The sequence below is a fragment of the Triturus cristatus genome, chromosome 4_1, assembly GCF_964204655.1.
Source record: "Triturus cristatus chromosome 4_1, aTriCri1.1, whole genome shotgun sequence".
In the NCBI taxonomy this organism is placed as follows: Eukaryota; Metazoa; Chordata; class Amphibia; order Caudata; family Salamandridae; genus Triturus; species Triturus cristatus.
In genome coordinates, this window is record NC_140585.1 from 1,004,814,972 (window position 1) to 1,004,838,391 (window position 23,420).

A 23,420-nucleotide genomic window follows, 5' to 3' on the forward strand; every position below is an offset into this window, starting at 1 on the left:
CATGGTACAAGGGTGCCCCATTGCCCGCAAGTTTGTTTTTGTGCAGGAAGGGGCACCTTCCTGCAAAAAACCAACCTATGAGGCGTTTTCCATAGAAAGAAAGAAAAAACTAGGAGAAATAAACATATTTCTCCACGTTGCATCTAACCTCGGAAGGCGTACGGATTGACGCTTCCCCAGGTTTACATCACTTTGTAGGCCCATGGAACGCCTCCTGAGGGCGGAGTAAGTCGCCTTACACCATTATTTATGAGGTCACTCCAAGACACATAGGGTTTCTTTGTTTGGCTTCATAAATCTTTAATAGAGCCCTGCATCATGCATGTACTACGGTACATGGTGAAAAAGTGACACAAGACTCTCACAAATAAGTCCCTAAATGTGCAAAATCTTGCTTGAGTGACCATGAAATACGTTTCTCCCTGTGCATAAATTGTTAGTGTTTTTTTAATTTGCTGAAAAAATAAGATTGGAATAACAAAGTCGAACGTGCCTGGTAGATAGCAATCATTGAAGAAACTGTTGCTTTTTTCATTATTCCAGGGTTCATTGTTTGTGTTATGTTTGTGTTGATTTGCAGTGAGAGATGATGCAGCTACCTTGGATGAAAGTACAATGGAAAAAGGACTGACCCGTCGCAGTGCATTCAAACACTAATGACCTGAAGTAAATGAGACTGGAAGGGAGTGAAATGTGTTTTATTAAGCCGATTGTCCTACCCAGCAAGAGAAGACTATCTGAACAAACACTGAGGTTGGAGTAAGGATACATATATAGGACTGATCACAACCACTCAAGGTATGTCATTTTGTGTTTGCACCCTTTTACCAAGTGGTATTTGTGTACTCCACTGAGGTGCAATTTCTCAACAATGTGCAATGTGTCCATATCCAAACATGCCATGGGTTTGATGTAGGTTTTATACCCTGAACTGATCTAATTTTCCTCGGCTTCACATTTATTACACTTGTAAAATAAGCTGTAACTTTGAATATTATATAAAGAGAATGGGTCGCTTTAAATAGTATGCCTAACAAAATGAAAATGAGTTGCTTCTTGAAGTAATTTATGCATTAGGTAATGTAACGGTGGATCTGCACACAATGGTAAACGGTAAATTGCAACCCACTCCCCTATGCCTAATCACAACATAGAGTACATTAAAAACAATATATTACAATGTTGTACGATACCAGTACAGTTGAGGGCTTATTTATGAGAGGCTTGCACCTCCAGAGCATCACTTTTTTTTATGCTCCAGGGTATGTGGCTTTGCATGGCTTCATAGATATGGAGTGAGACAAAGTGGTGCAAGTCGCTGCCTTGCATTATTCTGCGTTCCATGGGTATTGCGGTGGGTTTTTTCACGCAACACCCATTCATTTTAATGCTACTTCAGATTTACTTAATCATCTGAACCTGGGGCAGCGCCAAAACCTAACGCCACCCCAGAGCAGGCGTATTGAGGAAAAATATTTTTATTTCTCCTCGTTGTTTCCTCTTTCCATGTATGCTGCATTCTGCAGTACACCTACAAAGAGAAAAAAGCCTCTCTGGGTTGTTGTTGTGCAGGAAGGTGCACCTTCCTTCACAAAAACAATCGTGCCTGCAAAGGAGGCACCCTTACATCATGGCGCAAAGGTGCCTACGTTGGCGCTAGGCAGGAAATTGTGTATGAGCACAGGTGGAAAGGACATTCCTGAAATTCCACATTGGCGTAGGGAACCTCAGCAAGAAGACTTGCAGCGCTGCCCTATGCCAATTACTCATAAATGAGGCCCTTGATTGCTTTTTCTGAGGGTTTGGCTTATCATTATAGTAATCACTAACACTGCTAGAAATTTGAGGAGGTTTTACATTTATTCTTGTTTCCTTTTTTTTGCATCTAATAAAATGTTTCCTTAGATTTTTCTCCTCTATACACAAGTCATGTGATAGATATCCTTGCAGAAGTGCAAGACCTGCTTACATGACTTTTAAATAGTGATTTTGTTTTAACCTTTTTAATGAAACTGAACGTCCTTGTGCTATAGTAGATGGTGAAATAAGTCACTACAAAATGTATACCTTACTCCTCAATGCCGCGTTATTCAACTAAGTGGTGTCTATTTCTCATGAAGTATGTTGAAATACACTCTTTCCTGTGTTGTTGCTCAACATTTCAGAAAAGTATATTGCACATTTCTTTCACAAAGACAAATCTTTAATCCGCTGTGAATTTATTATCTTTCTTTCCCACCACACCACGAAAGTTAAGCTCCCATATGCAGCTTCTTGACATGTTTAGTAAAATACCCTTTTTTGAACGTCTTGTTCTTCAGATTCCCACAGACAGACTTTTTCTCTGACGTTCAATCCTGTTATTCTTCTGAGCCGAATCTTTCTAGCAGTAAACAACGGCTTTGCTCCTTTGTGGAAAAGTCTGGCGGATTTTCTTTTCTTCAAGGTATTTTAAATAGCCTAAAGCCTTCCAAGCTTCAAAGGGATGAAAGGTTTTTCAGTTTTTTTCTATTTTTGTTTTGCCACACAAATGTTGATATCTCAGGTGGGACCTGGGAAGGATATAAGCCTCATGCTGATATTTAAAAAGCTTTTTCTTTTTAGCGAAGGGATAGCTTTAGAGAATTTTGCTTTTGAATCATATTTTCAGGAAAAGAAAATACAAGAAAAAATAAATCGATGTCTGGGTACGTGTCTCTGTGTATAAATACTGGTCGTGGATGTAAAAAAGTGCTTTCTGCGCCACTCACACTGCCAAAACCAAGGAAAACATCAGATAATTCCCTGGATGTAGTGATATAAGTGAAAAGAACTTTTGAGCAAAACGTAAATCCTTCATGGTTTTTTAAAGAGCTTATCTGTGAAATTATAGAAAGACTGTGGAAGTTCTATCTATCCATAGCAGGGTTCCCTTAAGTGACAAATGATCTCTCTTCTGCAGAGCTTCTTGTTGAAAATCTGGATACAGAAAGAGAAAGATTGTTTTATGTACACAAAGAGCTACTACTGACACACACTATCCAGTTGGGTCGTACGACACAATACTGAGTGCCAAATATTGTCCTACAAAAAAGGTTGTGTACAGGATTTTAACTACTACAATACTGTGAATGTGTTTGTAAGGACATGTGTTGCGATCTTTACACCATTTATGGAATGAGATTGATGACACTCCATCACTTGGTTTATGAACACCCACAAATTGGTACATTTTTGGACATTTTAAAAGTCCTCACGTTCATATTTACAGCCTAAACAGGGTTGGAGTTCTACTGTAGCCAAGTACTGACATAAATCCCTCTCCAGGATCGGAAGGGAAATGGATCACCCTAAATTTGTTCAGGGTGTACCAGAAGATGTTTCTCTATGGCCAATAACATTTTTGCTTCTGAGAATTTTTATTTTTTTTAATTTGAGCATTTGCACAGATGATTCGATTCCCTGTTCAGTGCTCTTTGGCACAGTGAACATCAGACAAAGGAAATTGAGTCCCAACGGGAAAGCACATGGTTTTCCATGGAATCAACACTGTGGGTGATATTTGCTCACTAAAACAATGTGGACATGTGTGAGGATGCATCAAATGTGGACTCCTTCTTTCTGGCCCCCTGCAATGGAAATATCTAGGTGCCTGAGGAATTAAATGAATTAAGACCAACTACAATTTACCAGTTACAGTGTATCCAATTTGGTCACATAGTGGAGTCAATTGATGGCATTAAGTATGTATTTATCATAAATTCAAAGCCAAGATGATATAATTCCGTTGCAGAGGCATAGTATAAAAATACAGAATCACTAACGGATATGTGAATTGATAGATAAAATTGATCCTCAATAACAGAAAGCAAATGCAAAGCTTGGTAGCTATTACACAAAGAATAAGAAATGTCTCGTGAGTAGTTGAAAGATTTAATCCTTTTGCTTATACATGAGGTTGTCTAAAAAGACCTACTAGCTCATATTCTAGCTGTGAATCAGGGAAACCCTATTAATCAGGGAAGCAAAGAAAGGTATCGGCATAGCAGAATTTCAGTAGAAGTTCTCAAAAGTAAAGTATATTGTATAGCATAAAGCCACACAACAGACATGTCGCAAAGAGGTCTGACCCTTCTACAGTCTGGCGGAGAATCTGGATAAAGTTAAAGTGCAATGCCCAATTATACCCACTAAAAAAACATTCTCAGAATTCTAGGTCATATATCTAGTTAATTTTCGTCTTCAAACAAGAGGTTGTCAATTAGACCAGAGATTTGTTTTCTTTAGTCCACATAGTAAAAAGTCCTTGAATACTTCCCATCCCCATATTTTGCTCGAACAGTGGTCCTCACTTGCTTCATTAACTACTCTTATCCTTGCCAAAAGATACTGCTTTCAAGCCTTACTATCTCTTTCACACAATGTGCCTTTCTTTGACCATGAGCTCATTTAACTGCAGCTACAGAGGAATGAAAAGCATTGGATCCAGAGCAATAATTTATGTTAAAATTAACATGGCAAAATCCAAAAACTTAAGGCCTATGGCACATTTTAAATGCATGATTACAAATACATATACAGCTACACTATAGGTGTAGAGCACTATTCGAATGGGTACATTTTCAGTTATAAAACAAATGGGGAGTATTTTTAAAGAAGTATGTAAACATGTGAGAAATACAATGTCATTCAAACCACACAAATATAGATACATTATGAGAACTACAACGCTTTGTTACTGTAAAGAAAATGTTAATATACACAATCTCATATAAATGTCAAGATTACACATTAGATGCAACCTTGCTTGAGCCCATTAAATGTTGGCATTTTCCTTGAAATAGCCCCATGATTGCTGATCCTAATGCATACCAATGTATTTGAGGAAAGGAGCTGGATTGCTTTCAAATGGTGCAATGGGATAGGAAATTTGGTAAGCTTACTCCGTAGCTGTGACCTTGACAGATAGATAAATAGTTAGATATTTAGATAGATAGATAAAATCAATAGATAGATAGATAGATAGACAGACAGATAGATAGATAGATAGATAGATAGATAGATAGATAGATAGATAGATAGATAGATAGATAGATAGATAGATAGATAGATAGATAGATAGATAGATAGATAGATAGATAGATAGATAGATAGATAGATAGATAGATAGATAGATAGATAGATAGATAGATTCTTTCCTGTACAATTTCTTAACATCATTAAAATATTGCTTCAAACATCATGGCAATCGCAATGGATAATAGGCTGATGATAAAATAATTATTGAAAAGATATACATCATGGAAACGATTAAAAACAGCAGATGAAAGAAGGAGAAAGGCTCTCTCCTCACAGTATCTAAGGTTCTAGCATTACCTCAGTCTACAGACCAATACTGAGGCCTGGAACCATTGCCTTAAATTAAGGGGCTTTTAATCCCTGAATCGCTGGCTTTTGCCTCCGGTCTGGGTTCCAGGCTAGGCCCATGACGGGGGTGGGGGGTTTTCAGAGCCTAATACACTGGCTTTGCCTCCAGTATGTGTTCCAAAGCTAGACCAATGGCAAATAAAAAGTATTTAACAGTACAATATTTTCCCATGCAATATTTTGGTTGCATGATCTCCCCGGCCTGTATTGTTCTGTTTACCTCTAATTGGAGAATCAATGCTCAGGCCTAAATATTGTGCAAAATGTTATACACACTTAGGGGCATATCAACAAGCAGGCGATAAAAAATTATCGCCGCTTTTGCGGCCGTTTTCGGCCGAAAAGCGGCGATAATTTTATCGCCTAATCAGCAAGGCCACGCTAACGCGTGAAACCTTGCTTTAGCGTCAGGATTCCTAACGCCCAGCTTTGCATCTCTAATGAGATGCAAAGTGGGCGTTCCTGACCTGGCATGACAGGAGAAATGTCGCTAAGCTACATTTCTCCTATCAGCAAGCCTAACGCTATGAAGCATAGCGTCAGGAAAAGTAGCGATAGCACCTGTTATCGCTACTTTCCTAACACCTGCTTCAGGACTGACTTAGCCATGATATCCTATGGAAGGAGGATATCATGGCTAAGTTTGTGAGTCCCTATCAACAAGCTAACATGAGATTATCGCTGGGTTTCCAGCCATAATCTCACGTTAGCCAGTTAGCGCTAGGATTTTTATCGCTGATGAGATCAGCATTGCTAATAGCACGCTATCTCAGCGATAAAAATCAGCGCTAGCCAGCGATAATTATCCGAGCGCTAAGTGCGCTCAGCGATAATTATCGCCGGTTGTTGTAGATATGCCCCTTAGTTTGAAATAAAGAGGGAACTATTGAGTCTAATACTTAAATAAGTATGCAAGTCCTGGGATGCTCGATTCACCACTGTCCCGATGGACTGACGTGTTAGCTTATCTAATGTGCGAAGCCAGCTCTTACGGCCCATGTAAAGTGCAGTGCTTTTTAGTATTGGTTTTTAGCAGCATATTGGAAGTTCAGAGTCCAAGGTGACGACGGTAGGTGCTAATGCAGTTTTCATAAATTTAAAAAATTGACCCGCTATTTGTGATGAGTCGTCTCTCAGGCAGGGTTGCACGGCATCTCATCAGGTCCTAATATTAAGTGTGCGCCATATTGACCGCAACCAGTATTTCCTTAATGGGAGCAGCATTTCACAGATACAAAGAATGTGTCTCAGGTATTCTTCTCCTTTCGCACAGAAATGGCATTGTCTGTCGGTGTTATAAGGTTTCTTCAGACCATACCAGTAGGTTTTCAAAGGGATTAGTCTGAATCAAAGACTCTTCAGCTGTTTTTTCATGGCCTTGCCGAAAGGCAATAAGTGGTAGGTAGGCGGGGCCACTGGTTCTTAGTGTTGTGGCCCAGGCACCATGTGTCAGTTTCTTTAAGGACCGTGTATCTTTTTCTCTCAATATTAATTATGCTTGTTTGGTCTTCAGTGGAGCCTCCAATACATCCAATGAGAAGTTTAGGTACTTATGCCAGCTTGTCCGTGGGTTGCATATCACTTCCCAGATCCCATTTTCTTAGCGTGTTATTTTTCCCTGCTTGGCTGTAAGGCAGTAGGCTAGTAACTTCGCCTTCAATATAAAATGCTGTGAAGAGAGGCAAAATTCTTGCCGGATTTAGGCATGCGTCGTTCAGTTGGACAGGGCAAATTCTCAACTATAATAGGTGGACTGTGCCCTGTCCAGGCAATTGACCATTTTATCTCTGAATGTAATTGCACCATAGGCGATGGTAGGTAGTATTTTGCAGCCCATCACCTTTAGAAGAGGCTGTAGGTAAGGGTTTACCATTGATTTCTGTAACTAGCAAAGTGCCCATTCCAAAGAATTTGCTACCGCCTGATGGGCTTGGATGTGGGGTGCGATGCAGTCCCTGTGGTCCAGCCATACCCCCAGGTATTTATATGTGTCAACAACTTTGACCACAATCCCTTCGATGAACCACGCTACCCTTTTTTAAAATTTGCATGAGATTATCATCACCTTGGTCTTTGCCACATTTATCTTCAATTTGTTTGCTCTGCAGTCGGTGGTTAGTTCATTAAAGAGTCTCCTTAATCCTATCGGTGTCAAATCAAAAAGAACTGTATCATCTGCATACTGGAGTGATTGAATTCTGGTGCTGGCTATCTCTGGTGGAAATGCCCTCTCCTTCTCAAGGTGTTCTGTTAGATCAGCCAAACACAGATTAATTAATAGAGGCGCCAGTACACAGCCTTGCTTTAGGCCCTTACTTGTCATGAGATTTGCCGTGATGGTCCATCCATTACTGGCTTTTGTTTTTACCCAAGTGTTGGTATAAAGATCTATAATGGCTTTCAGCAAGTTGGGTGGGATGCCCCATATGTTCAGCTTTCCCCAGAGCCTTCTGCTTGAGGCACTGCCGAAGGCAGTTTGAAAATCAATAAAGCTGGCACAGAGTGCCTTGCCCTTGGAGGCCATGGTTACTTCGCTCAGATAGGAGATGCAAGCAAGGTTGTCTTCAATTTGCTAGGCCCTTGTCAAAGCCTGTTTGGCTTGGAGGAATCTGTTTTTTTCCACTGCCCAAGATCGTAGCTTCCTATTTAAAATGCTGGCGTAACACTCTCCTTCCGTGTCAAGGAGTGCGATCAAGACATAATTCCCTGCACATGATCAAGAGTCTTTTTTATGTAAGGAAACCAAAAGTGAGACTCTCCATGACTCTGGGATGGCTTCTCCCAGTAAGTATTCTTCAAATAGGGGGGCCCTTAACAAAGCCCATCGAGTTGGGGTCCATTTATAATTGCGGACAGGATGTCACTTGAGCTGGGGGCTCCACTTGGGCGCATTGCATTGTTGGCTGCCACCACTTGGCCTGGGTTTATTGATGTCATGTAAGCATAATCTGGGCTAGGTGATGGCATTAACACATTGGTGCCCTGTAGATGTGTTTCCATCTCATGGCCATTGCCACTTGATCTACATATAAGCTTTTAATGTAGGATTCCAACATGGCAGCAGCGATGTTAGCTGTGATCTCCTGGTGTTTTGGGTTGAGCTGTTGTTGATCTATAGCCTGAATTTTCTCTGGTCTTTAGATTTTATTATTGTGTGTGATGCCACCCACCTTCTGGTTTCCTCCTCCCTTTTTTGGGTGTATAGAGATTTAATGTATTTCCCACTTATTGTGGGAGCCTGATTCCACAACAACCTATTCTCCTTCTTATCACAACTGAGATTTTACAGAGCTTTATTTAGTTGTTGTTTTAGGGCAGATGTTACCTTTCTGTCAGGGAAAGGAAGGACACCTTCTCAGATAGCCCCTGCTCACCCCCTCAGTAGCATGGCACGAGCAGCCAGGCTTATCTCCAAGGCATGTGTAAAGAAATTGCTACCACGCTCACAGTGACACAATGATGACACCACAAATGGACTCCACACGAGTTTCATAAAAAAACAAGTGTATGTTGATATAAAAAGATATACGATGAGAACACACGATAAAAATCCAACATATGCGTATTTGTAATAATTGACCTCGCTGGTTATTAGGCCAGCAAGCCCTTGTAGATTCTTGCAGTATTAATGAGCAATTCTAGACGATCCAATGCAGTACTAATGCAATGCTATGCAGTTTGTAATGCAAGAATCAGGCACTTCGTAATGCAACAATAATGCATTTCATTATGCAACAATCAGTCAGTTCGTAATGCTAAAATAATGCAATTTGGAATGCAACAATCAGGCAGTTTGCCATGCAAAAATAATGCAATGCCTAATGCAACAATCAGGCAGTCCGTTATGCAGAAATTATGTAATGAGTAATGCAACAATCAGGTAGTCCGTCATGCCAAAACAATGCAATGCTTAATGCAGCCATCCACAGTTCGTAATACCAAAATGATGTACTCTGGTACTGATCACGGTACTCGGTCTCTATGCTACTCATGCTGACTCGTGGTCAGCTATTACCAAAATATGCCCCCAACACGGGTATGGTGTAAAACAAAGTGTAGCTCCACACTCCGGCCCCGGTACTGCCACTCCTCAGCATGTACGGGCCGCAATACGGACTTCAGTGGAGGCTCACGCTGCGAGAACGGGAAAGGCCGAGATTGTTTCTCTCTGAGCCCGCACCCCGCCCCCCGCCCCAGGCGGCGACACACGCACGCTCGCTGACCGTTACCTGGTGGGTGCGACCTCCCTCTCCTCTCCTCGCGACTTGGGCCTCCGATACGGCTTCACTGATTTCAGGCAGTGGAACTCGGGCCCCCCCCCCCATCCCCGACACGAGGATGGTTCGAGGTCCCTCCTCGGCAAAGACTGGCTCAGACCGGCGGCACAGCTCCTCCGGGGCTGCAGGTCTGGGCCAATGGTAATGACGAAGATCTCAGGCTGCAACAGGGCACACGCACACAGCGTCGCTGGAACCGCTTAAGCTCCGGGTGTGCACGGTCAAAAGGCACTGTTCACGAAGGTCTCAGGCTGCACGAAGCACATGCACCCAGCGTTGCTGAGACTCCCTTGAGTTCCGGGTGCACACGATCACAGGGCAATCCTCATGAAGGTCTCAGTCTGCACAAAGCACACACACACAGCGTTGCTGAGACTCACTTGGATTCTGGGTGTGCACGATCACAGGGCGATCCTCACGAAGGTCTCAGGCTGCACAAAACACACGCACACAGTGTCGCTGAGCCTCACTTTGACTCCTGGTGCCCACGATCACAGGACAATTCTTACGAGGGTCTCAGGCTGCAAAAAGTGCACGCACACAGCATCGCTGAGACACACCTGGAAACTTTTGTGTTCCTGAGTTTCCACAACAGGGAGACAGCTCTCCTCGGGCCCTTGGGGTTTGGATACTTCAGGACACAGCACACAGCAAAGTCATTTCAAGCAGGGGGACACAGCACACAGCAAAGTCCCTTTAGCCTCTCCTTGTTTAAATCAGCATACTGCAGGCCAGCCCCAGAACACACAGCAAGGGTCAGTCCATTCCTTCAATCTCTTCAGCTGTTTCTTCTTTGGCAGAGGTTCCTCTTGACAACAAAGTAGTTTCAATCCTTTACAGTCTTGAACAATTCCATTCCAAAGTCCAGGGGTTTCAGCTCTCATAGTTATACCCCTAAATGTCTTTGAAGTCTTTGTGTTCAGGGGGGCACTGACCCCTGTCCAAACCAGTTCTGGGTGTCTCCCTGCCAGTGACACCTCCTTCCTTTGATAGTGGGGGTCTGAATCCTTACTCACTCAGCAGAAGATGGAGCCATTGTTTTATGGAGGCAGCCCAGGCCTCTTCACCTTCAGGGGCTACTCCTCCCGCCTACACTACAGATGCAGGTCAGCCTGTTGCTGTCTCACCTCCTCCCCTGGGTCAAGACATTCCCCAGAGCCTATCACATTCAAATCCAGACAGTCAATCCACAACCAGGCAGAGACACACAGAAATGTTAAAACACAAAAACCCAGCCACTTCTAAAAGAGTGGTTTCTAAACACACAATGCAAAAACCACCTTCACAAAAAGATGTGTTATTAAATTGTGAGTTCAGGCACACTAAACTTCACCTCTCCTTCTTAAGCCTATGGGAAGATAGGCTGGAAACATACTACACAGCCTCCCCATTCTGTCCTATGGGCAAGATGGCCTTTCAACAGTGAAAAACGAAATGGAGAGTATTTCACTGTCAGGACATGGTACACACCTTAGTACATGTCCTACCTTTCACATACACCACACCCTGCCCAGAGGGGTACCCTAAACTTACCATAGGGGTGTCTGATGTGCATAAAAAGGGAAGGGTAAGGCCTGGCAAGTGGGTGTACTTGTCAGGACAACATGGCAGTTTAACAAACTGCACGCAGGCACTGCAGTGGCAGGCCTGAGTTCCCTCTTTAGGGGTACTTGTGTGGGTGGCACAATTAGCGCTGCAGGCCCACTAGTAGCATTTGCATTACCAGCCCTGGCACACATAGTGCCCTTTACTAGGGACTTTACTAGTAAGGCAAAGTAAGGCAAACATACCAATTATGGACAACCAATTACCATTATACTTTACTCAGGGAGCACTTGCACTTTGACACTGATCAGCAGTGCAAAGTACCCAAAGCATCTAAATTGGCAACACTATGACAGAAAAAAGGTCTAGGGGAAAAGCAAAAACGTTAGGGAACTTTAGCCAAAAAAACCGATGGATTTAGGCCCAGATCTCTGTGCTGGGGAGAATGTTTGACATTGTTCAACATTCTGTTCATCAATTTTTCTTTTTGCATTAGTTCCTAGATTGGCGTAGATTGATATGCCTCTTGTGATGCTGTTGCTACATATGCTGTGAAGTTGTCCCAGGAAGCAGAGTGAAGTGCCCATGTTTCTTGGAGTGCTGTGATGTCATATCTTCTCAGCTCTTTAATTGCAGCATTCTTTATATTGGACTCGGTTAGAACTCTTATGTTTCACTAGCTGATTTTAAGAGGGGTTCCGAGTTGCCTGAGTCTGATTGTCTAAGGTGCTAGGACCGAGTACACAGTACTCTTGGTAGCAATAACCAATTTGTGGTTTTTGTTTGCTGTGCTGTGCAGCGGAAGCAATCCACTGTTCTGCTTGTTGTACTTATTAGCTCCCCTTCTAAAACTTACGGAGGTCGGCTTCCCCTTTTAATGCCCCTCAGTACTGAACCACTGACATTCTTTTATGTACTTTGTCTTTCTGATTCATCGCCTAGTGCTTTGCTGGCATTTACTTCTGAAAAAGCGGATATTTATTCACTAAGGGGGTGTATCACTTTTATTCCCAATTTCCCTAACTACAACGTATTCTTTTCCAGGACACTGGCTGGCATGGGGCTGGTGAAAGTGATTTACGTGCATTTGTCTCTCTGCTCTCCAGGGGGGAGGAAGACTCTGTCCTCAATATCGGAGGAGCAGATTTTTTCCAAGTCTGGTAGACTGGCATAAAGTTTCATGATATTTCCCCCATTGAGGACTTCCCTCTGTCCTCTGGAGAAGTAGTCTGGGTAGAGGACAATTTTGTGGTCTGTTTTGGTCTCGAAGATCTGACCATTGGTCTGCGTCTCACCCGTGACAGAACTAGGGACTTCTTGCTGTTGCCCTCTCCACATTCCCCTTTTGAATTGTTTTGCTTGTTTGTATTCCAAGCTGGGTCTTTTTGGGTTCCACATAGTTTCATAGGTATCAAGGTATTTTCTGGCTCCCCTATATGGGCGCCCTCTGCTTGTTCCCTATGCTTGCTGACTGGGCATTTGGACTACTTCTCCAGGTGCAGAATGCTTTGCCGTTGGTTGCGTCCCGAATGTAGATTTACTTTGAGTTTTGATCTGTTATCATTTGGCTGGATTGCATAGTCTGTGGAGAGTGGTGAATCCATTTGCAGGGAGCATTCCAGTTCTGTGACAATTTCCTTGGTTCACACTCCTTTTGCAATGGCTTTTGCAGCTTCCTTGATTATTTCTTTTTAAACAGGCTTGATGCCCCCCTTGCCTTTGGTGTCTCCATTGGCTTTGGTACTAGGAGGACAAGTTTTGTCCTGTGGGGTCTTGTTTATCTGGCTGCAGCCAATCCAGAAGATTCGATCTTCTATTTTTATTGCTTTTCTTCAGGTGTTTCAGGCTTTTTAAAAATTTTCCTCAACAATGGTGCTCCAACTCCCTCAGGTACATTGGGATCAATGTTTGTTGGCCTATTTTGTGCTTGGGACACAGTGAAGGACCTTTGCTCTGTGCCCTGATGGAGAGGATCGCTGTCTATGATGGGTTGAACCATTGGATGAGCGAATGCACTATAGCCAGTTTATGTGTTAGCTGCCCCCCTTTTATTCAAGGACACGTACGTTCGATTTGATTCTGCTGGATTACAGCATTTAAAGTTCCTGGTCCCTTTTCAGTTCTTTGATCAAGGTGGTCATTATTTCTGGGAGACTTGATAGCTTCTCACAGGCTTTGCATTAACTCCATTTGTGCTGAGTCTGGAGCTCCAATGATTATGTTATTCAAACGGTCCACTTTACTAAGATGGAGATGTTCACCTCTAATTTATCTGCATGCAGCAGTGATGTGCTGGCCATGGTGTCTAATGTTTTATTTAATTTTTTCCAACACCACCATTTGTGGCCATGTGACAGACTTCCCATCCACAGTATTTGAGGTCCAATCTAGTTGTTGTTTAATGAATCGTAGGCTTGAGAAACTGGAGCACCAGCTAGAGAAAAAGCATATTTTGCCTCATTGATCTGTGTTGATGACATCTGCAATGGTGGCCTCTACAGCCGGGTATTTGCCCCTCCCCCCCTTGGGTCATGTCTTGAGCCCCTTCTATAATTTGTGAAGATCTGATGGCAGTTGTTTGACTTTCTTGAGAGATATCTGTTGCATCAGCTGCGGTGGCCATACCTTCACCCGCTATTATTATCTCCAGGCTGAGCGGGATTACGTTACGGGTTGAATGGCCAGTGGTAACCTCAACAGATTCTGCTCTCTCCGTTGCAGCTTCAAAAGAGTTGGGGTATAGTCCATTGCACCATGTGCTCATTTTTGCCCATGAGGTGCTCAGGCTGTAAAGTGTTGATGTTACTGACAAGTTTTGAGCCACTTTTGGTGCTTCACTCTCAGTGCTGAGTTGTTTTTGGTGCTGAGAAGTACCTGGGCCTTTCCAGGGCCACACTAGCTGATGACAGTAACTTATCTTCTTTCCTTTTTGCAGTTTTATGTAGCCGCTGGCAAGCTTGTGCCAGGCTTAAAAGAGTGCTTTGTGTCCTCATTTTTATTGTGGCTCCCTGGGGGCGGTGTGGCCACTGCAGTACACCATGCTCCGCGAATCCGTCGCCCACTGCTGGGGACTTGAGGGACACCGCTCGAATTGTAGTAGGGGCTCTCTTGGTTCTGGCATGTTGTTGGACCCAACTTTTGGGCCAGGACTTGGGAGTCAGCTCAGTCCTGCTCCGGCTCCAGTCACGAGCAGCACAAGCAGACGTCACTTCCCCTTCCTGATAAAAGCTATTTCCAGGTTTTCCAGGTTGTGGCTTTAACTTGCTATTAGCTGGTTTGATATTTGATACTTAAAACTTGGAGTTTAGTGTTCAGTGTTTAAGGTTTTGGTGGCTTTTATCAGGGCCACTTTCGCTGTTTGGGATCCTTTGGGTCCCCGGATATTCTCACCATGGGCACGAACACTGTTTACTACCCTCAGACACTGCCCTCTCTGGTCTTGCAGTGACACAGTGATGACTTGAATATTCTTGGTCTTGGTTATACTAGCTCTTGATCACCTCAACAGGCAGTGTTACAAGGCAGTATGTATCCTTTTTGTCTTTCTGACCCTTTTAGGTCTTTTTGGGCTCAAAGCTACTACCCACAAGCTACACCCAGGCCGCCAGCTGACCAGCCTCAGCAGAACTCAGCAACCAGCTTCCTTGAGCAGCCACATGCCACCTGCTACTGGGCCTGTTGTTTGCCCAGTAACTCTTTGCTGATTTCTGCTGCCCCCCGATCTCAATACACCCAACTCACCTCACCTCCACGACGAGAGAGGAGGATGGCGTAGATGAGCCATCCGGTGGGGGAGCACAGCGCAGCACGCGCATCCGGGATGCTTCCGCTGGCTCGCTGGAACCACCAAATGCTTCCGCTGCAACTGTTGCCACCGCTGGTATAAAAATACAGTTGAGAGGATAAGCAATGCTTTGCAGGTTTCAGCCTCATGTGAGGGAGGTGGCAACTGCCTTCTCCTACCTTCATGTTTTCATTGCTCTTATCCTCCTTCCGCTTGTGAGTGGCTCTCACAAATGTCATACACCAAGTACTGCCAGAGAGGATCAGTGAATACTCAATCAGTTTTCTATTTTGGTTTGATACTTTCAGATTTGAATCATCACATACATTATGATTGTATCGATATTGGATTTGTTTGTTAATCAATGCCATGTACACTATTTGTTGAGACATTTCAAACAGTTGGCTATTGTACATAATACATACATACAGTAAGTACTGGATGTCCAGTCATTGCCTCAAACTAAACTCCTCTAAGACCGAGGTGATGGTTTTTGGCAACCACTTTCCAGCTTGGTCCTCCGGTTGGTGGCCAGATAATCTTGGACAGCCTCCTGTCCCAGTTACAAAGGCCATAAATGTCGGGTCATCCTTGATGACAAGTTGTCATACAAATACCACGTCAGCTCGGTAGTCTGTTCTTCCTTTTACGTCCTCAGAATAGCAAAGAAATGGTTTCCTTTTATTCCTATGGAAGCTAGGAAGACGATTATATCTGCCTTGGTTCTGTCTAAAGTAGACTATTGTAATGGTCTACTGATCAATGCTCAGCAATCAGCTTTAAAGCAAATTACAGCTTATTCAAAATGCTGCTGCCAGACTGCTGTCTGGCACACCAACATTTCATTCTGTCTCTGAGGTGATCAAACAAATACACTGGCTGCCAATTAGAAGCAGAATAAAATTTAAGGCACTGTGCATTGCATATAAAGCCACACACAATATAGGACCTGAATTCCTGAAGAATTCGCAAAAGATTTACATCCCTAGCAGACCAGTATGTTCTACCGGCGCAAACTTGCTGGTAGTCCCCAGAACTTTTAGAACTAACTGCAGAGACAGAAACTTTGTGGTGGCCACTGCTAAGCTCTGGAATTCCCTTCCCTCTCAGATCAGAGACATGCCTTCACTACTTATGTTCAGGAAAACATTTAAAACCTGTTTTTTTACTAATTAGGTCCCCATCACTCTCTTTAATTTTTTTAACTCTGTCTGGTCTCAGGAGAAATCAGCACAGAGATACCTTTCAGGAGTTGTGCGCTTTATAAATAGTTATACATAACATAAAATACTGTATATTTTCCCAATGTATTGCTTGTCTGCAACACTGTTTTGTTCAATGATCAAGTCATTTCACACACTTCATTGTTGGAGCTATGGTAAGAGCCCTTGTTCAGCATTGTTTCGTTTTATTTAAGTTGTGAATATCATCTACTCATGTATATAATCTTTATTTGCTGATGTATAAGTATAAAGACTCGATTGATTGCACATAACACTTGTATCCAGCATTGTGTCTCACTTTTGTGTGCCACAAAGAGTCCCTCCACTGCACAGATGCCAAGGACGACACCACCCCCATCATGGAACATCTCAGTTTCAAACTCAACACAGACAGCAAGCCCACCATTATCAGCACCCTGGCATACAGATCTCCAGGACCATGCCCTGCCTTCTGCAAGGACATCTCCAACCTCATGGCCCTCCCGGCCATCTGCACCGAGAAGCTCATCCTCAACTTCCACATCGATGACCCAAATGACTCCAACGCAGAAAACCTATTCAAGAGCATCGACAACTTTGGCCTCCCCAAATCGTTATTGGCCCCACGCACATATTTTGGAGACATTCTGGACCGTATCTTCACAGCCAGCAATAAATCAAATACAGCCACACCTCGAAAATCACCTGGTCTGACCACTCAATTGTTCACTTCTCCATCTCCTACACTCCCATCAACCAGACCAGCACCCCCCACTGAAGCTTAAGTAAGATACCAGAAAATCTATGGACCAACACCCTCAACACTCCCCACCCAGACACCACCTTCAACCTTGAGATGGCCATCCAAAATTGAAACACCTGGATCACCGAATGCGTCGATATAGTCGCACCCCTCAAACCCGCAAAAAAAGGCATAAACTCAAGCAAGGAACTGTTCAGCATCATCAAATACCTCGCCAACCCTGCAACAACTGAGAACACCATCATTCTCTTGCAGACTTCTTCTACAACATAATCACCACCATCTATGGAAACTTTGACCCCAACCAACCAGCGACAACTTCGACAAACACCTCAACACAATGACTCACCCTCAAACACTATATTACCTACGTGGGATCAATTAACCATGCAGACCACTGCCACCATCATTACCTCCATCCACTCAGGAGCACCCAGGTAACCCTGCCCCCACCACATGGTCTATCTGGGGAGCAACGCCATCAATAAGGAACTCACCTCCATCCTCAACTCATCCATCACCTCTGCCTCCTTCTTAGAAGAATGGAAACATGCAGAAGTAAAACCTCTGCTAAAAAAACTACAGCTGACCTGGAAGAACTCAAGAACTACCCGCTTATCTACCTGCTCCTGCTTCCGATTAAGTTCCTGGAGAAGGCAATAAACAGCCAAATCTCCAACCTCCTAGAGATCAAGAACCTCCTGGATACATTCCAATCAAGATTCAGTGCTAATCACAGCACAGAAACTGCCCTAATGGCAGCCACTGATGACATCAGATCTCTCCTAGACCAGGGAGAGACCGCAGTTCTGATCCTCCCTGACCTCTCCGCATCCTTCGACACCATATCACAGTAAACCCTCCTACACAGACTCCATCAGATGGGGAGCCCTGGAAATGCCCTGAAATGGATCACTTTCTTCCTCACCAGGACTAATTTAAAAGATCTGCCCTGACAAACTGTCTTTTCTTTTATATTACTGTCTCCAGACTGCCTGGCCAATAAATGTGTTCAAGGAATTTCATCCATATTCAATGGTAGAAAGACAATTGTTTCTTGTCTGGTAATTCTGATACAGCCCGATTGGTCAGAAGTTGTTCTAATTTGGTTGCAGGGGCTTAGGCATTTCCCATCCATCTAACCTTCCTGAGTAGCAGTGTACTGGCCCATTAAAGATAGTGTGCACTGGTGGAACACTGCACAGTTGTCTCTGGCCCTTCCCGCACTGACTACCATTTCTTCACCCAGACTCACCCAGGCTCAGGTTGTCCCTAATCCCTCTGGCTGCTTATTCTGTCATCTTGTATGTGTGCTGGTTGTGGTTCCTTTTCAGTCCTTGCTACCTACACCACCTTGGGATGGCATAGCAACCCTGAACCATACTGGAGCTCAGCCAGAAGCACTTATCTACTCCCACCTCACTGAAAGGAGGCACACCAGAAGGGAGTAGCGGCGCTTTTTATACTGAAACAGCTACTTTGTCACAAAGTTAGAGAACCTATTGGTGATTGGGTGAGCTGCGGCCTAAGCTGCAAAGTAGGTGCATTACTTGTATGCCACTGACATACATTCCACTCCCAGCACCAGGTCACCTGCTGCATTCTGCAACAATTACCTCAGTTTTTAAAGAGATAACCAGGAAGCAACTCCCGTTTTCAGAAGCGGTGTCTGAGAAATCAAGATCAAAGTCACCTGTCTTTGTGGATATTACAATAAACATGCTTGTGAAAAAACTGTCTATGATCTAGCTAGCTATTGGGAACATGAAGGACAATGCTTTGGAGATAAAGCTGAGGTGAAGTCAGTTAGAATTGGCATTGCCCAGTTCCATAAGAGAATGGACGTATCTGATAAGAGAGATGTGTAAGTGGAAAGGAACCTGTATGGTCTGCATAATGCCCTGGTCATGGGCCTGGATTTTTTGAACACTCAAAGGAAGCTCACAGACTTGGAAGAGCAAAGCTGATTAGGCAACGTGTGCTTCATGGTAATTCTGGTAGTCTCTGAAAGACTCCTAGACTTGCTACAGCACCCTTTCTCTTTGGCAGTGGAATTTAAAAGGATGCACCTGATCAGATCACACCGGCTGCCCAAATCGAATTTTCCTGGACTAATCATTGTATGCTTTTTGAGGCATCAACAGGCAAGCCAGGTCCTCACAGTAGCTAAGGGAAACAATGCACTATTTTGTGTATCATAATCACAAAATCTACAATACAAGCATTTTCTTTGTAGGCAAACATCCTCAAATGTAAAACATAACTTATAGAAATATGTCCCAATCTGTGCAAACTCAACATTCGATTTTGCCTGCTGGAGCCAGCCATGATGTTGTTGACGATCAATGGCAAAAACTAAAAATTCTATGTGCCAGAGGACCTTGAGAAATTTCTGGACTGACTGGAAGCCCCTCAGTGGATACTATAATACCAAACCAACTTTCCCTGTCCCCACATGAAGCCCTCAACACTGCTGCAACTGATGAAATGATCCAACAGGCAGAGGTGAAGAGACTAGGATCTGTCACACAGCATTAGGCTGGCAAGGAGGGACTCGCTCATGCACAAATTCATCTGGGGAGAGATAAATCAAGATCTCCTTTGATGACGTAACAGGGTACCTCCAGAATGTCCTCTGGGATAATTTTCTAATGGCTTCTTGTGGGTGTAAGATATGGTTTTATATTCCTCTCTCTCCATGCTGTTTGCTGTTTACACTGTTTTATTTCCTGAGGGGATGATTTGTCAGACCAGTTTTCCATTGTCTGTGCTGTAGCTGGCCTGGATACCCCTTTTACATGAGTGAGAATGTGGCCTGTCAGCCTTTGTGTGCCTTTGTACTAGCATGCATACACATGTGAATATGAGAATTGTGATAGCCGCTCTAGCCCTATTAGGTTGCACCAATGGGAAGTCTGGTGGTATGTTGGAGGGGATTAGCCTACCATCTTATAATATGAATAGTAGAATGATCCTGTTGGGATTGTGCACCTTGGTTGGAGATTGAGATATTTACGGGGTATCCAGATGACCACTTTTAATATCTAGATAACCATCCTTATATGTTCTCATATTTGGTTTTGTTTGCACGTACCCTTTCTCCCTATGCATTCAACTCTCTGTGTCTCAGAGAGTGTCATCCGAGGATTGGGACTGGTCTCTGGGTGGGAGTTTACTCACTTTGTAAGAGGGGCTTCCACTGAGGTGATTAACGCTTTCCCCAGCTAAAGTATAGTCCTGCTCAGACCTCATCACCGCACTCCCTTAAAACATCTCTTATAGCTCTTACTGAATGAGTATAGTGTTACCCACTATGTTAAGCAAGGAAAATATTGTTGTATCTAGTGTCCAAATGTCGTACCTCTCCCCAAAGGAGCCTGAAAAGTTAAAGATGAACTTGGTGGCCAAGTCATAATTTGGGCTCAGAAAAAGATGATTCAGGCTCAGCATAGAACAGGAAGGGTGGGGTGGCGATTCTTTTTCACAAATCTGTTGCCAATATGATCCTAAATATATGGAAGGACCTAGCAGATAATTATATCTGTGAATATGTTCAAGAACAGGCAGTGGTGTTGGGTTGTGCTTATGCATCAAATGCTTTTTTCCAATCTCTTAGGGTTGTGTCTTAAATAGATATTAGCACACTGGTAGTTTGTGGGGACTGGAAAATAGTAATAGATTCCAGGCTGGACAGATCAGGCAGATAAGATCTATGATGTACCAGTGAAAGAGTTATGCTCAATGACCAGCTTCCTGTGAGATTTTGGAGGGCGGCATTTCCCTTGTCAATAACCTAGACATTATTGATGGGTCTACTGTCCTCTCTTGCAAACTGCGGAGAACTGTGGGAAGAGGAGTTGGCCCAACGGTTAGGGCGCTTGACCTCGGACCTGGGGGACCTGGGTTCGAGTCTAGGTAACGACGCTAAACCTCCTGTGATTCTGGGCAAATCACTTAATCTCCCCGTGCCAAACAAACAAAAAATGAATGTGTGTCCTCATGTAACGTAACTGGTGCTATGTAAAGCGCTCTGATACCTGATTGGATTCGGGTCGAGTTCGCGCTATATAAAACTGCTAATAAAAAAAAATACCATTTATATGGGCTTCTTACTGGAACAAAGGTTGTTAAACTCCCATATAGATGATTATCTATTGCTCAGAGAGGATTCAGTTGCCTCTAAACAGACCCTTTGGGTAACTGGAACCTATACTTGGGGCAACATGATGAGTGACTTTGCAATTATTCATTGATTGAGTAGGGAGAAGCAGGAGCAGTTAGAAACATTAACATGAGACTTGACTATTCAGTATGCTCACAAATCCTCAGCATTGTTGGTAAGGTACCTGATGAAAGTCAAACATGAATTGAATGCCTTATTTACCACTCGGGTAGAATATTCCCTAACTAGGATCAAGTGAAAGCCTTATGAGCATTGCGAAAAGGCAAAAAGGCTTGTGGCACTCCAACTTCGCGAGAAAGGATCTTCCTCGGTTATAGCAGCTATTAGAGGTCATGGAGTGGTATTAAAAACCCACTGACTTGCTGTCACTGAGAATTTGCATTTTATATTCAGAATTTGTACCCCGCGGTCAAATAGACACCACAGACCTGGAAAACAAGTTCCTGGAGGGTGTGCATATGTCCACCTTAACGCAGGTGGGAAGCAAAGTTTTAGAGGGTGAACTAACGGTAGATGAAATCACAACAGACATTAAAGATGTGACATTGGGAGCATCTTCTATGAAGGGGTGATTCCCAATTGAATTCTTTAAGCTCAATCTATAATAGCCCCAGTGTTGAATGACTTCCTGGAAGACACTGCTACAACCAGAGACATACATCCAGAGTTTAACAGAACCCTCATTACACTGATCATCAAAGTTGGGAAAGATCCTCTCTTGTGTTTGAGTCATAACCCTATCTCTTTCCTTATTACAGACTTGAAGATCTGGCCTAGATCTTGGCCAATAGGCTAAGAAAAGCAATGCCTACCTTAATATATCCCTTGAAAGCAGGGTTTGTGCGAGGGGTTCCTCAACTAAAAATATGAGGTCTCTAGCACATACTGTGGCAGATACACAACATCCTGGATGGAAGGGTTGCCCTCTCCTTGGATGTGGAAAAAGATTTTAACTGTGATGAGTTGGGCTATCAATTTCTTACTTTAGAGGGGGTTGCTTGGTTCTGGGCTTCATAGGGATGGTAATGTGGCTCTGCTTTAACCGGGTGGCTAGGAATAATTGCAGGGATTAATCGCTGTGGTTTTCCCCATAATGTGTAGCATTTGACAGAAATGGACCCTCACTCCTCTGTTGTTTCTGCTTGCACCTGAGGCCCCGAGCTGCTATAAGACAACAGATAGGAGTGGAGTGCATTGCAACTTTGACAGACATTGTTAGACCTGTCATCCTTAGGGTGATCTTCCCTCAAACCTTTTGCCTGCTTACCTCCTGTTTTTGCTGATTCTTTTAGTTGGACTTAGGTATCTGAGCACTTAACCACTGCTAACCAGTGCTAACATGCAAGTGTTTCTCCCCTAAACATGGTAACTTTGGTGTATACACAATTGCCATATTTCATTTACTTATAAGACCCTTGCAAAGTGGTATACCATATACAGAGTGCCTGTAAATTAAATGCTACTAGTGGGACTGCAACACTGATTGTGTCACCCACACAAGTAGCCCTTCAAACTTGTCTCAGGCCTGCCATTGTAGGGCCTGTGAGTGGTGTTTACTACCACTTTGGCATGACATTTAAAACTACTTGCCAAGCCTTAAACTCCCCTTTTATTACACATAAGTCATCCCACCACCTTTTCTTTGTGTCAGCCCCCAGGGAGATGGGGGTACCCGAAGGTAGAAATGAGTCTGGGGACAGGGCCCCACGCATGCCCCTACCTTTGGAAAAATATTGTACTGATCCTTGAGCTGAACCCAAGGCCCTGGCCCATCCCGGGTGTAGATTAAGAAACTGCAGCAGAGCACCACGCACTTCATCACCGAAAAAGTCACATGTCACAAAATATTAAAATGCCAAAACTCAGTTCCAGTTGGGCTGCTTTTTACGATCTTGGGCTCATTTTACTCCTGGTGGTGAGCTCTAGTCAACAGGGCAATTTCAGCAGACCTCCTCACCTCCAAAGAGGTGAGATAATCAGGAAGATGGTTCTCCTGACTCCCTGTACAAGCCATCTTCCTGGTCTCTGTCTATGGGTTCAGAGGTCCAGAGCTGTCCCCCAACTGGTCCTCAAATGTAATTAACCTGGCACAGCAGGGTGACAAAAGGGCTTGGCTCTGACCCCAAGCTGAGCCAGAGAAATATGACAATTCTGGATGACCCATAAATCACACAGACATCTTTCTGGAACTTGCAGAATTGATTTTCCTACACATGTTACACCCCAGTTCGATAGGTCTCTGGTCTCTGTAGGCCAAAGG

At 43.6% G+C, this 23,420-nt stretch overlaps 1 protein-coding gene across 4 annotated transcripts in view; it reads left to right on the forward strand.

The window, feature by feature from the left end:
• Nucleotides 1-23,420, forward strand: part of MGAT4C (MGAT4 family member C) — a 1,156,917-nt gene that overhangs the window by 958,417 nt on the left and 175,080 nt on the right. For all 4 annotated transcript variants that reach the window (XM_085653923.1, XM_085653921.1, XM_085653924.1 and 1 more), the window contains one exon: nucleotides 581-798. The gene's annotated coding sequence lies outside the window, so the exon portion shown is untranslated. The remainder of the gene's footprint in view (nucleotides 1-580; nucleotides 799-23,420) is intronic.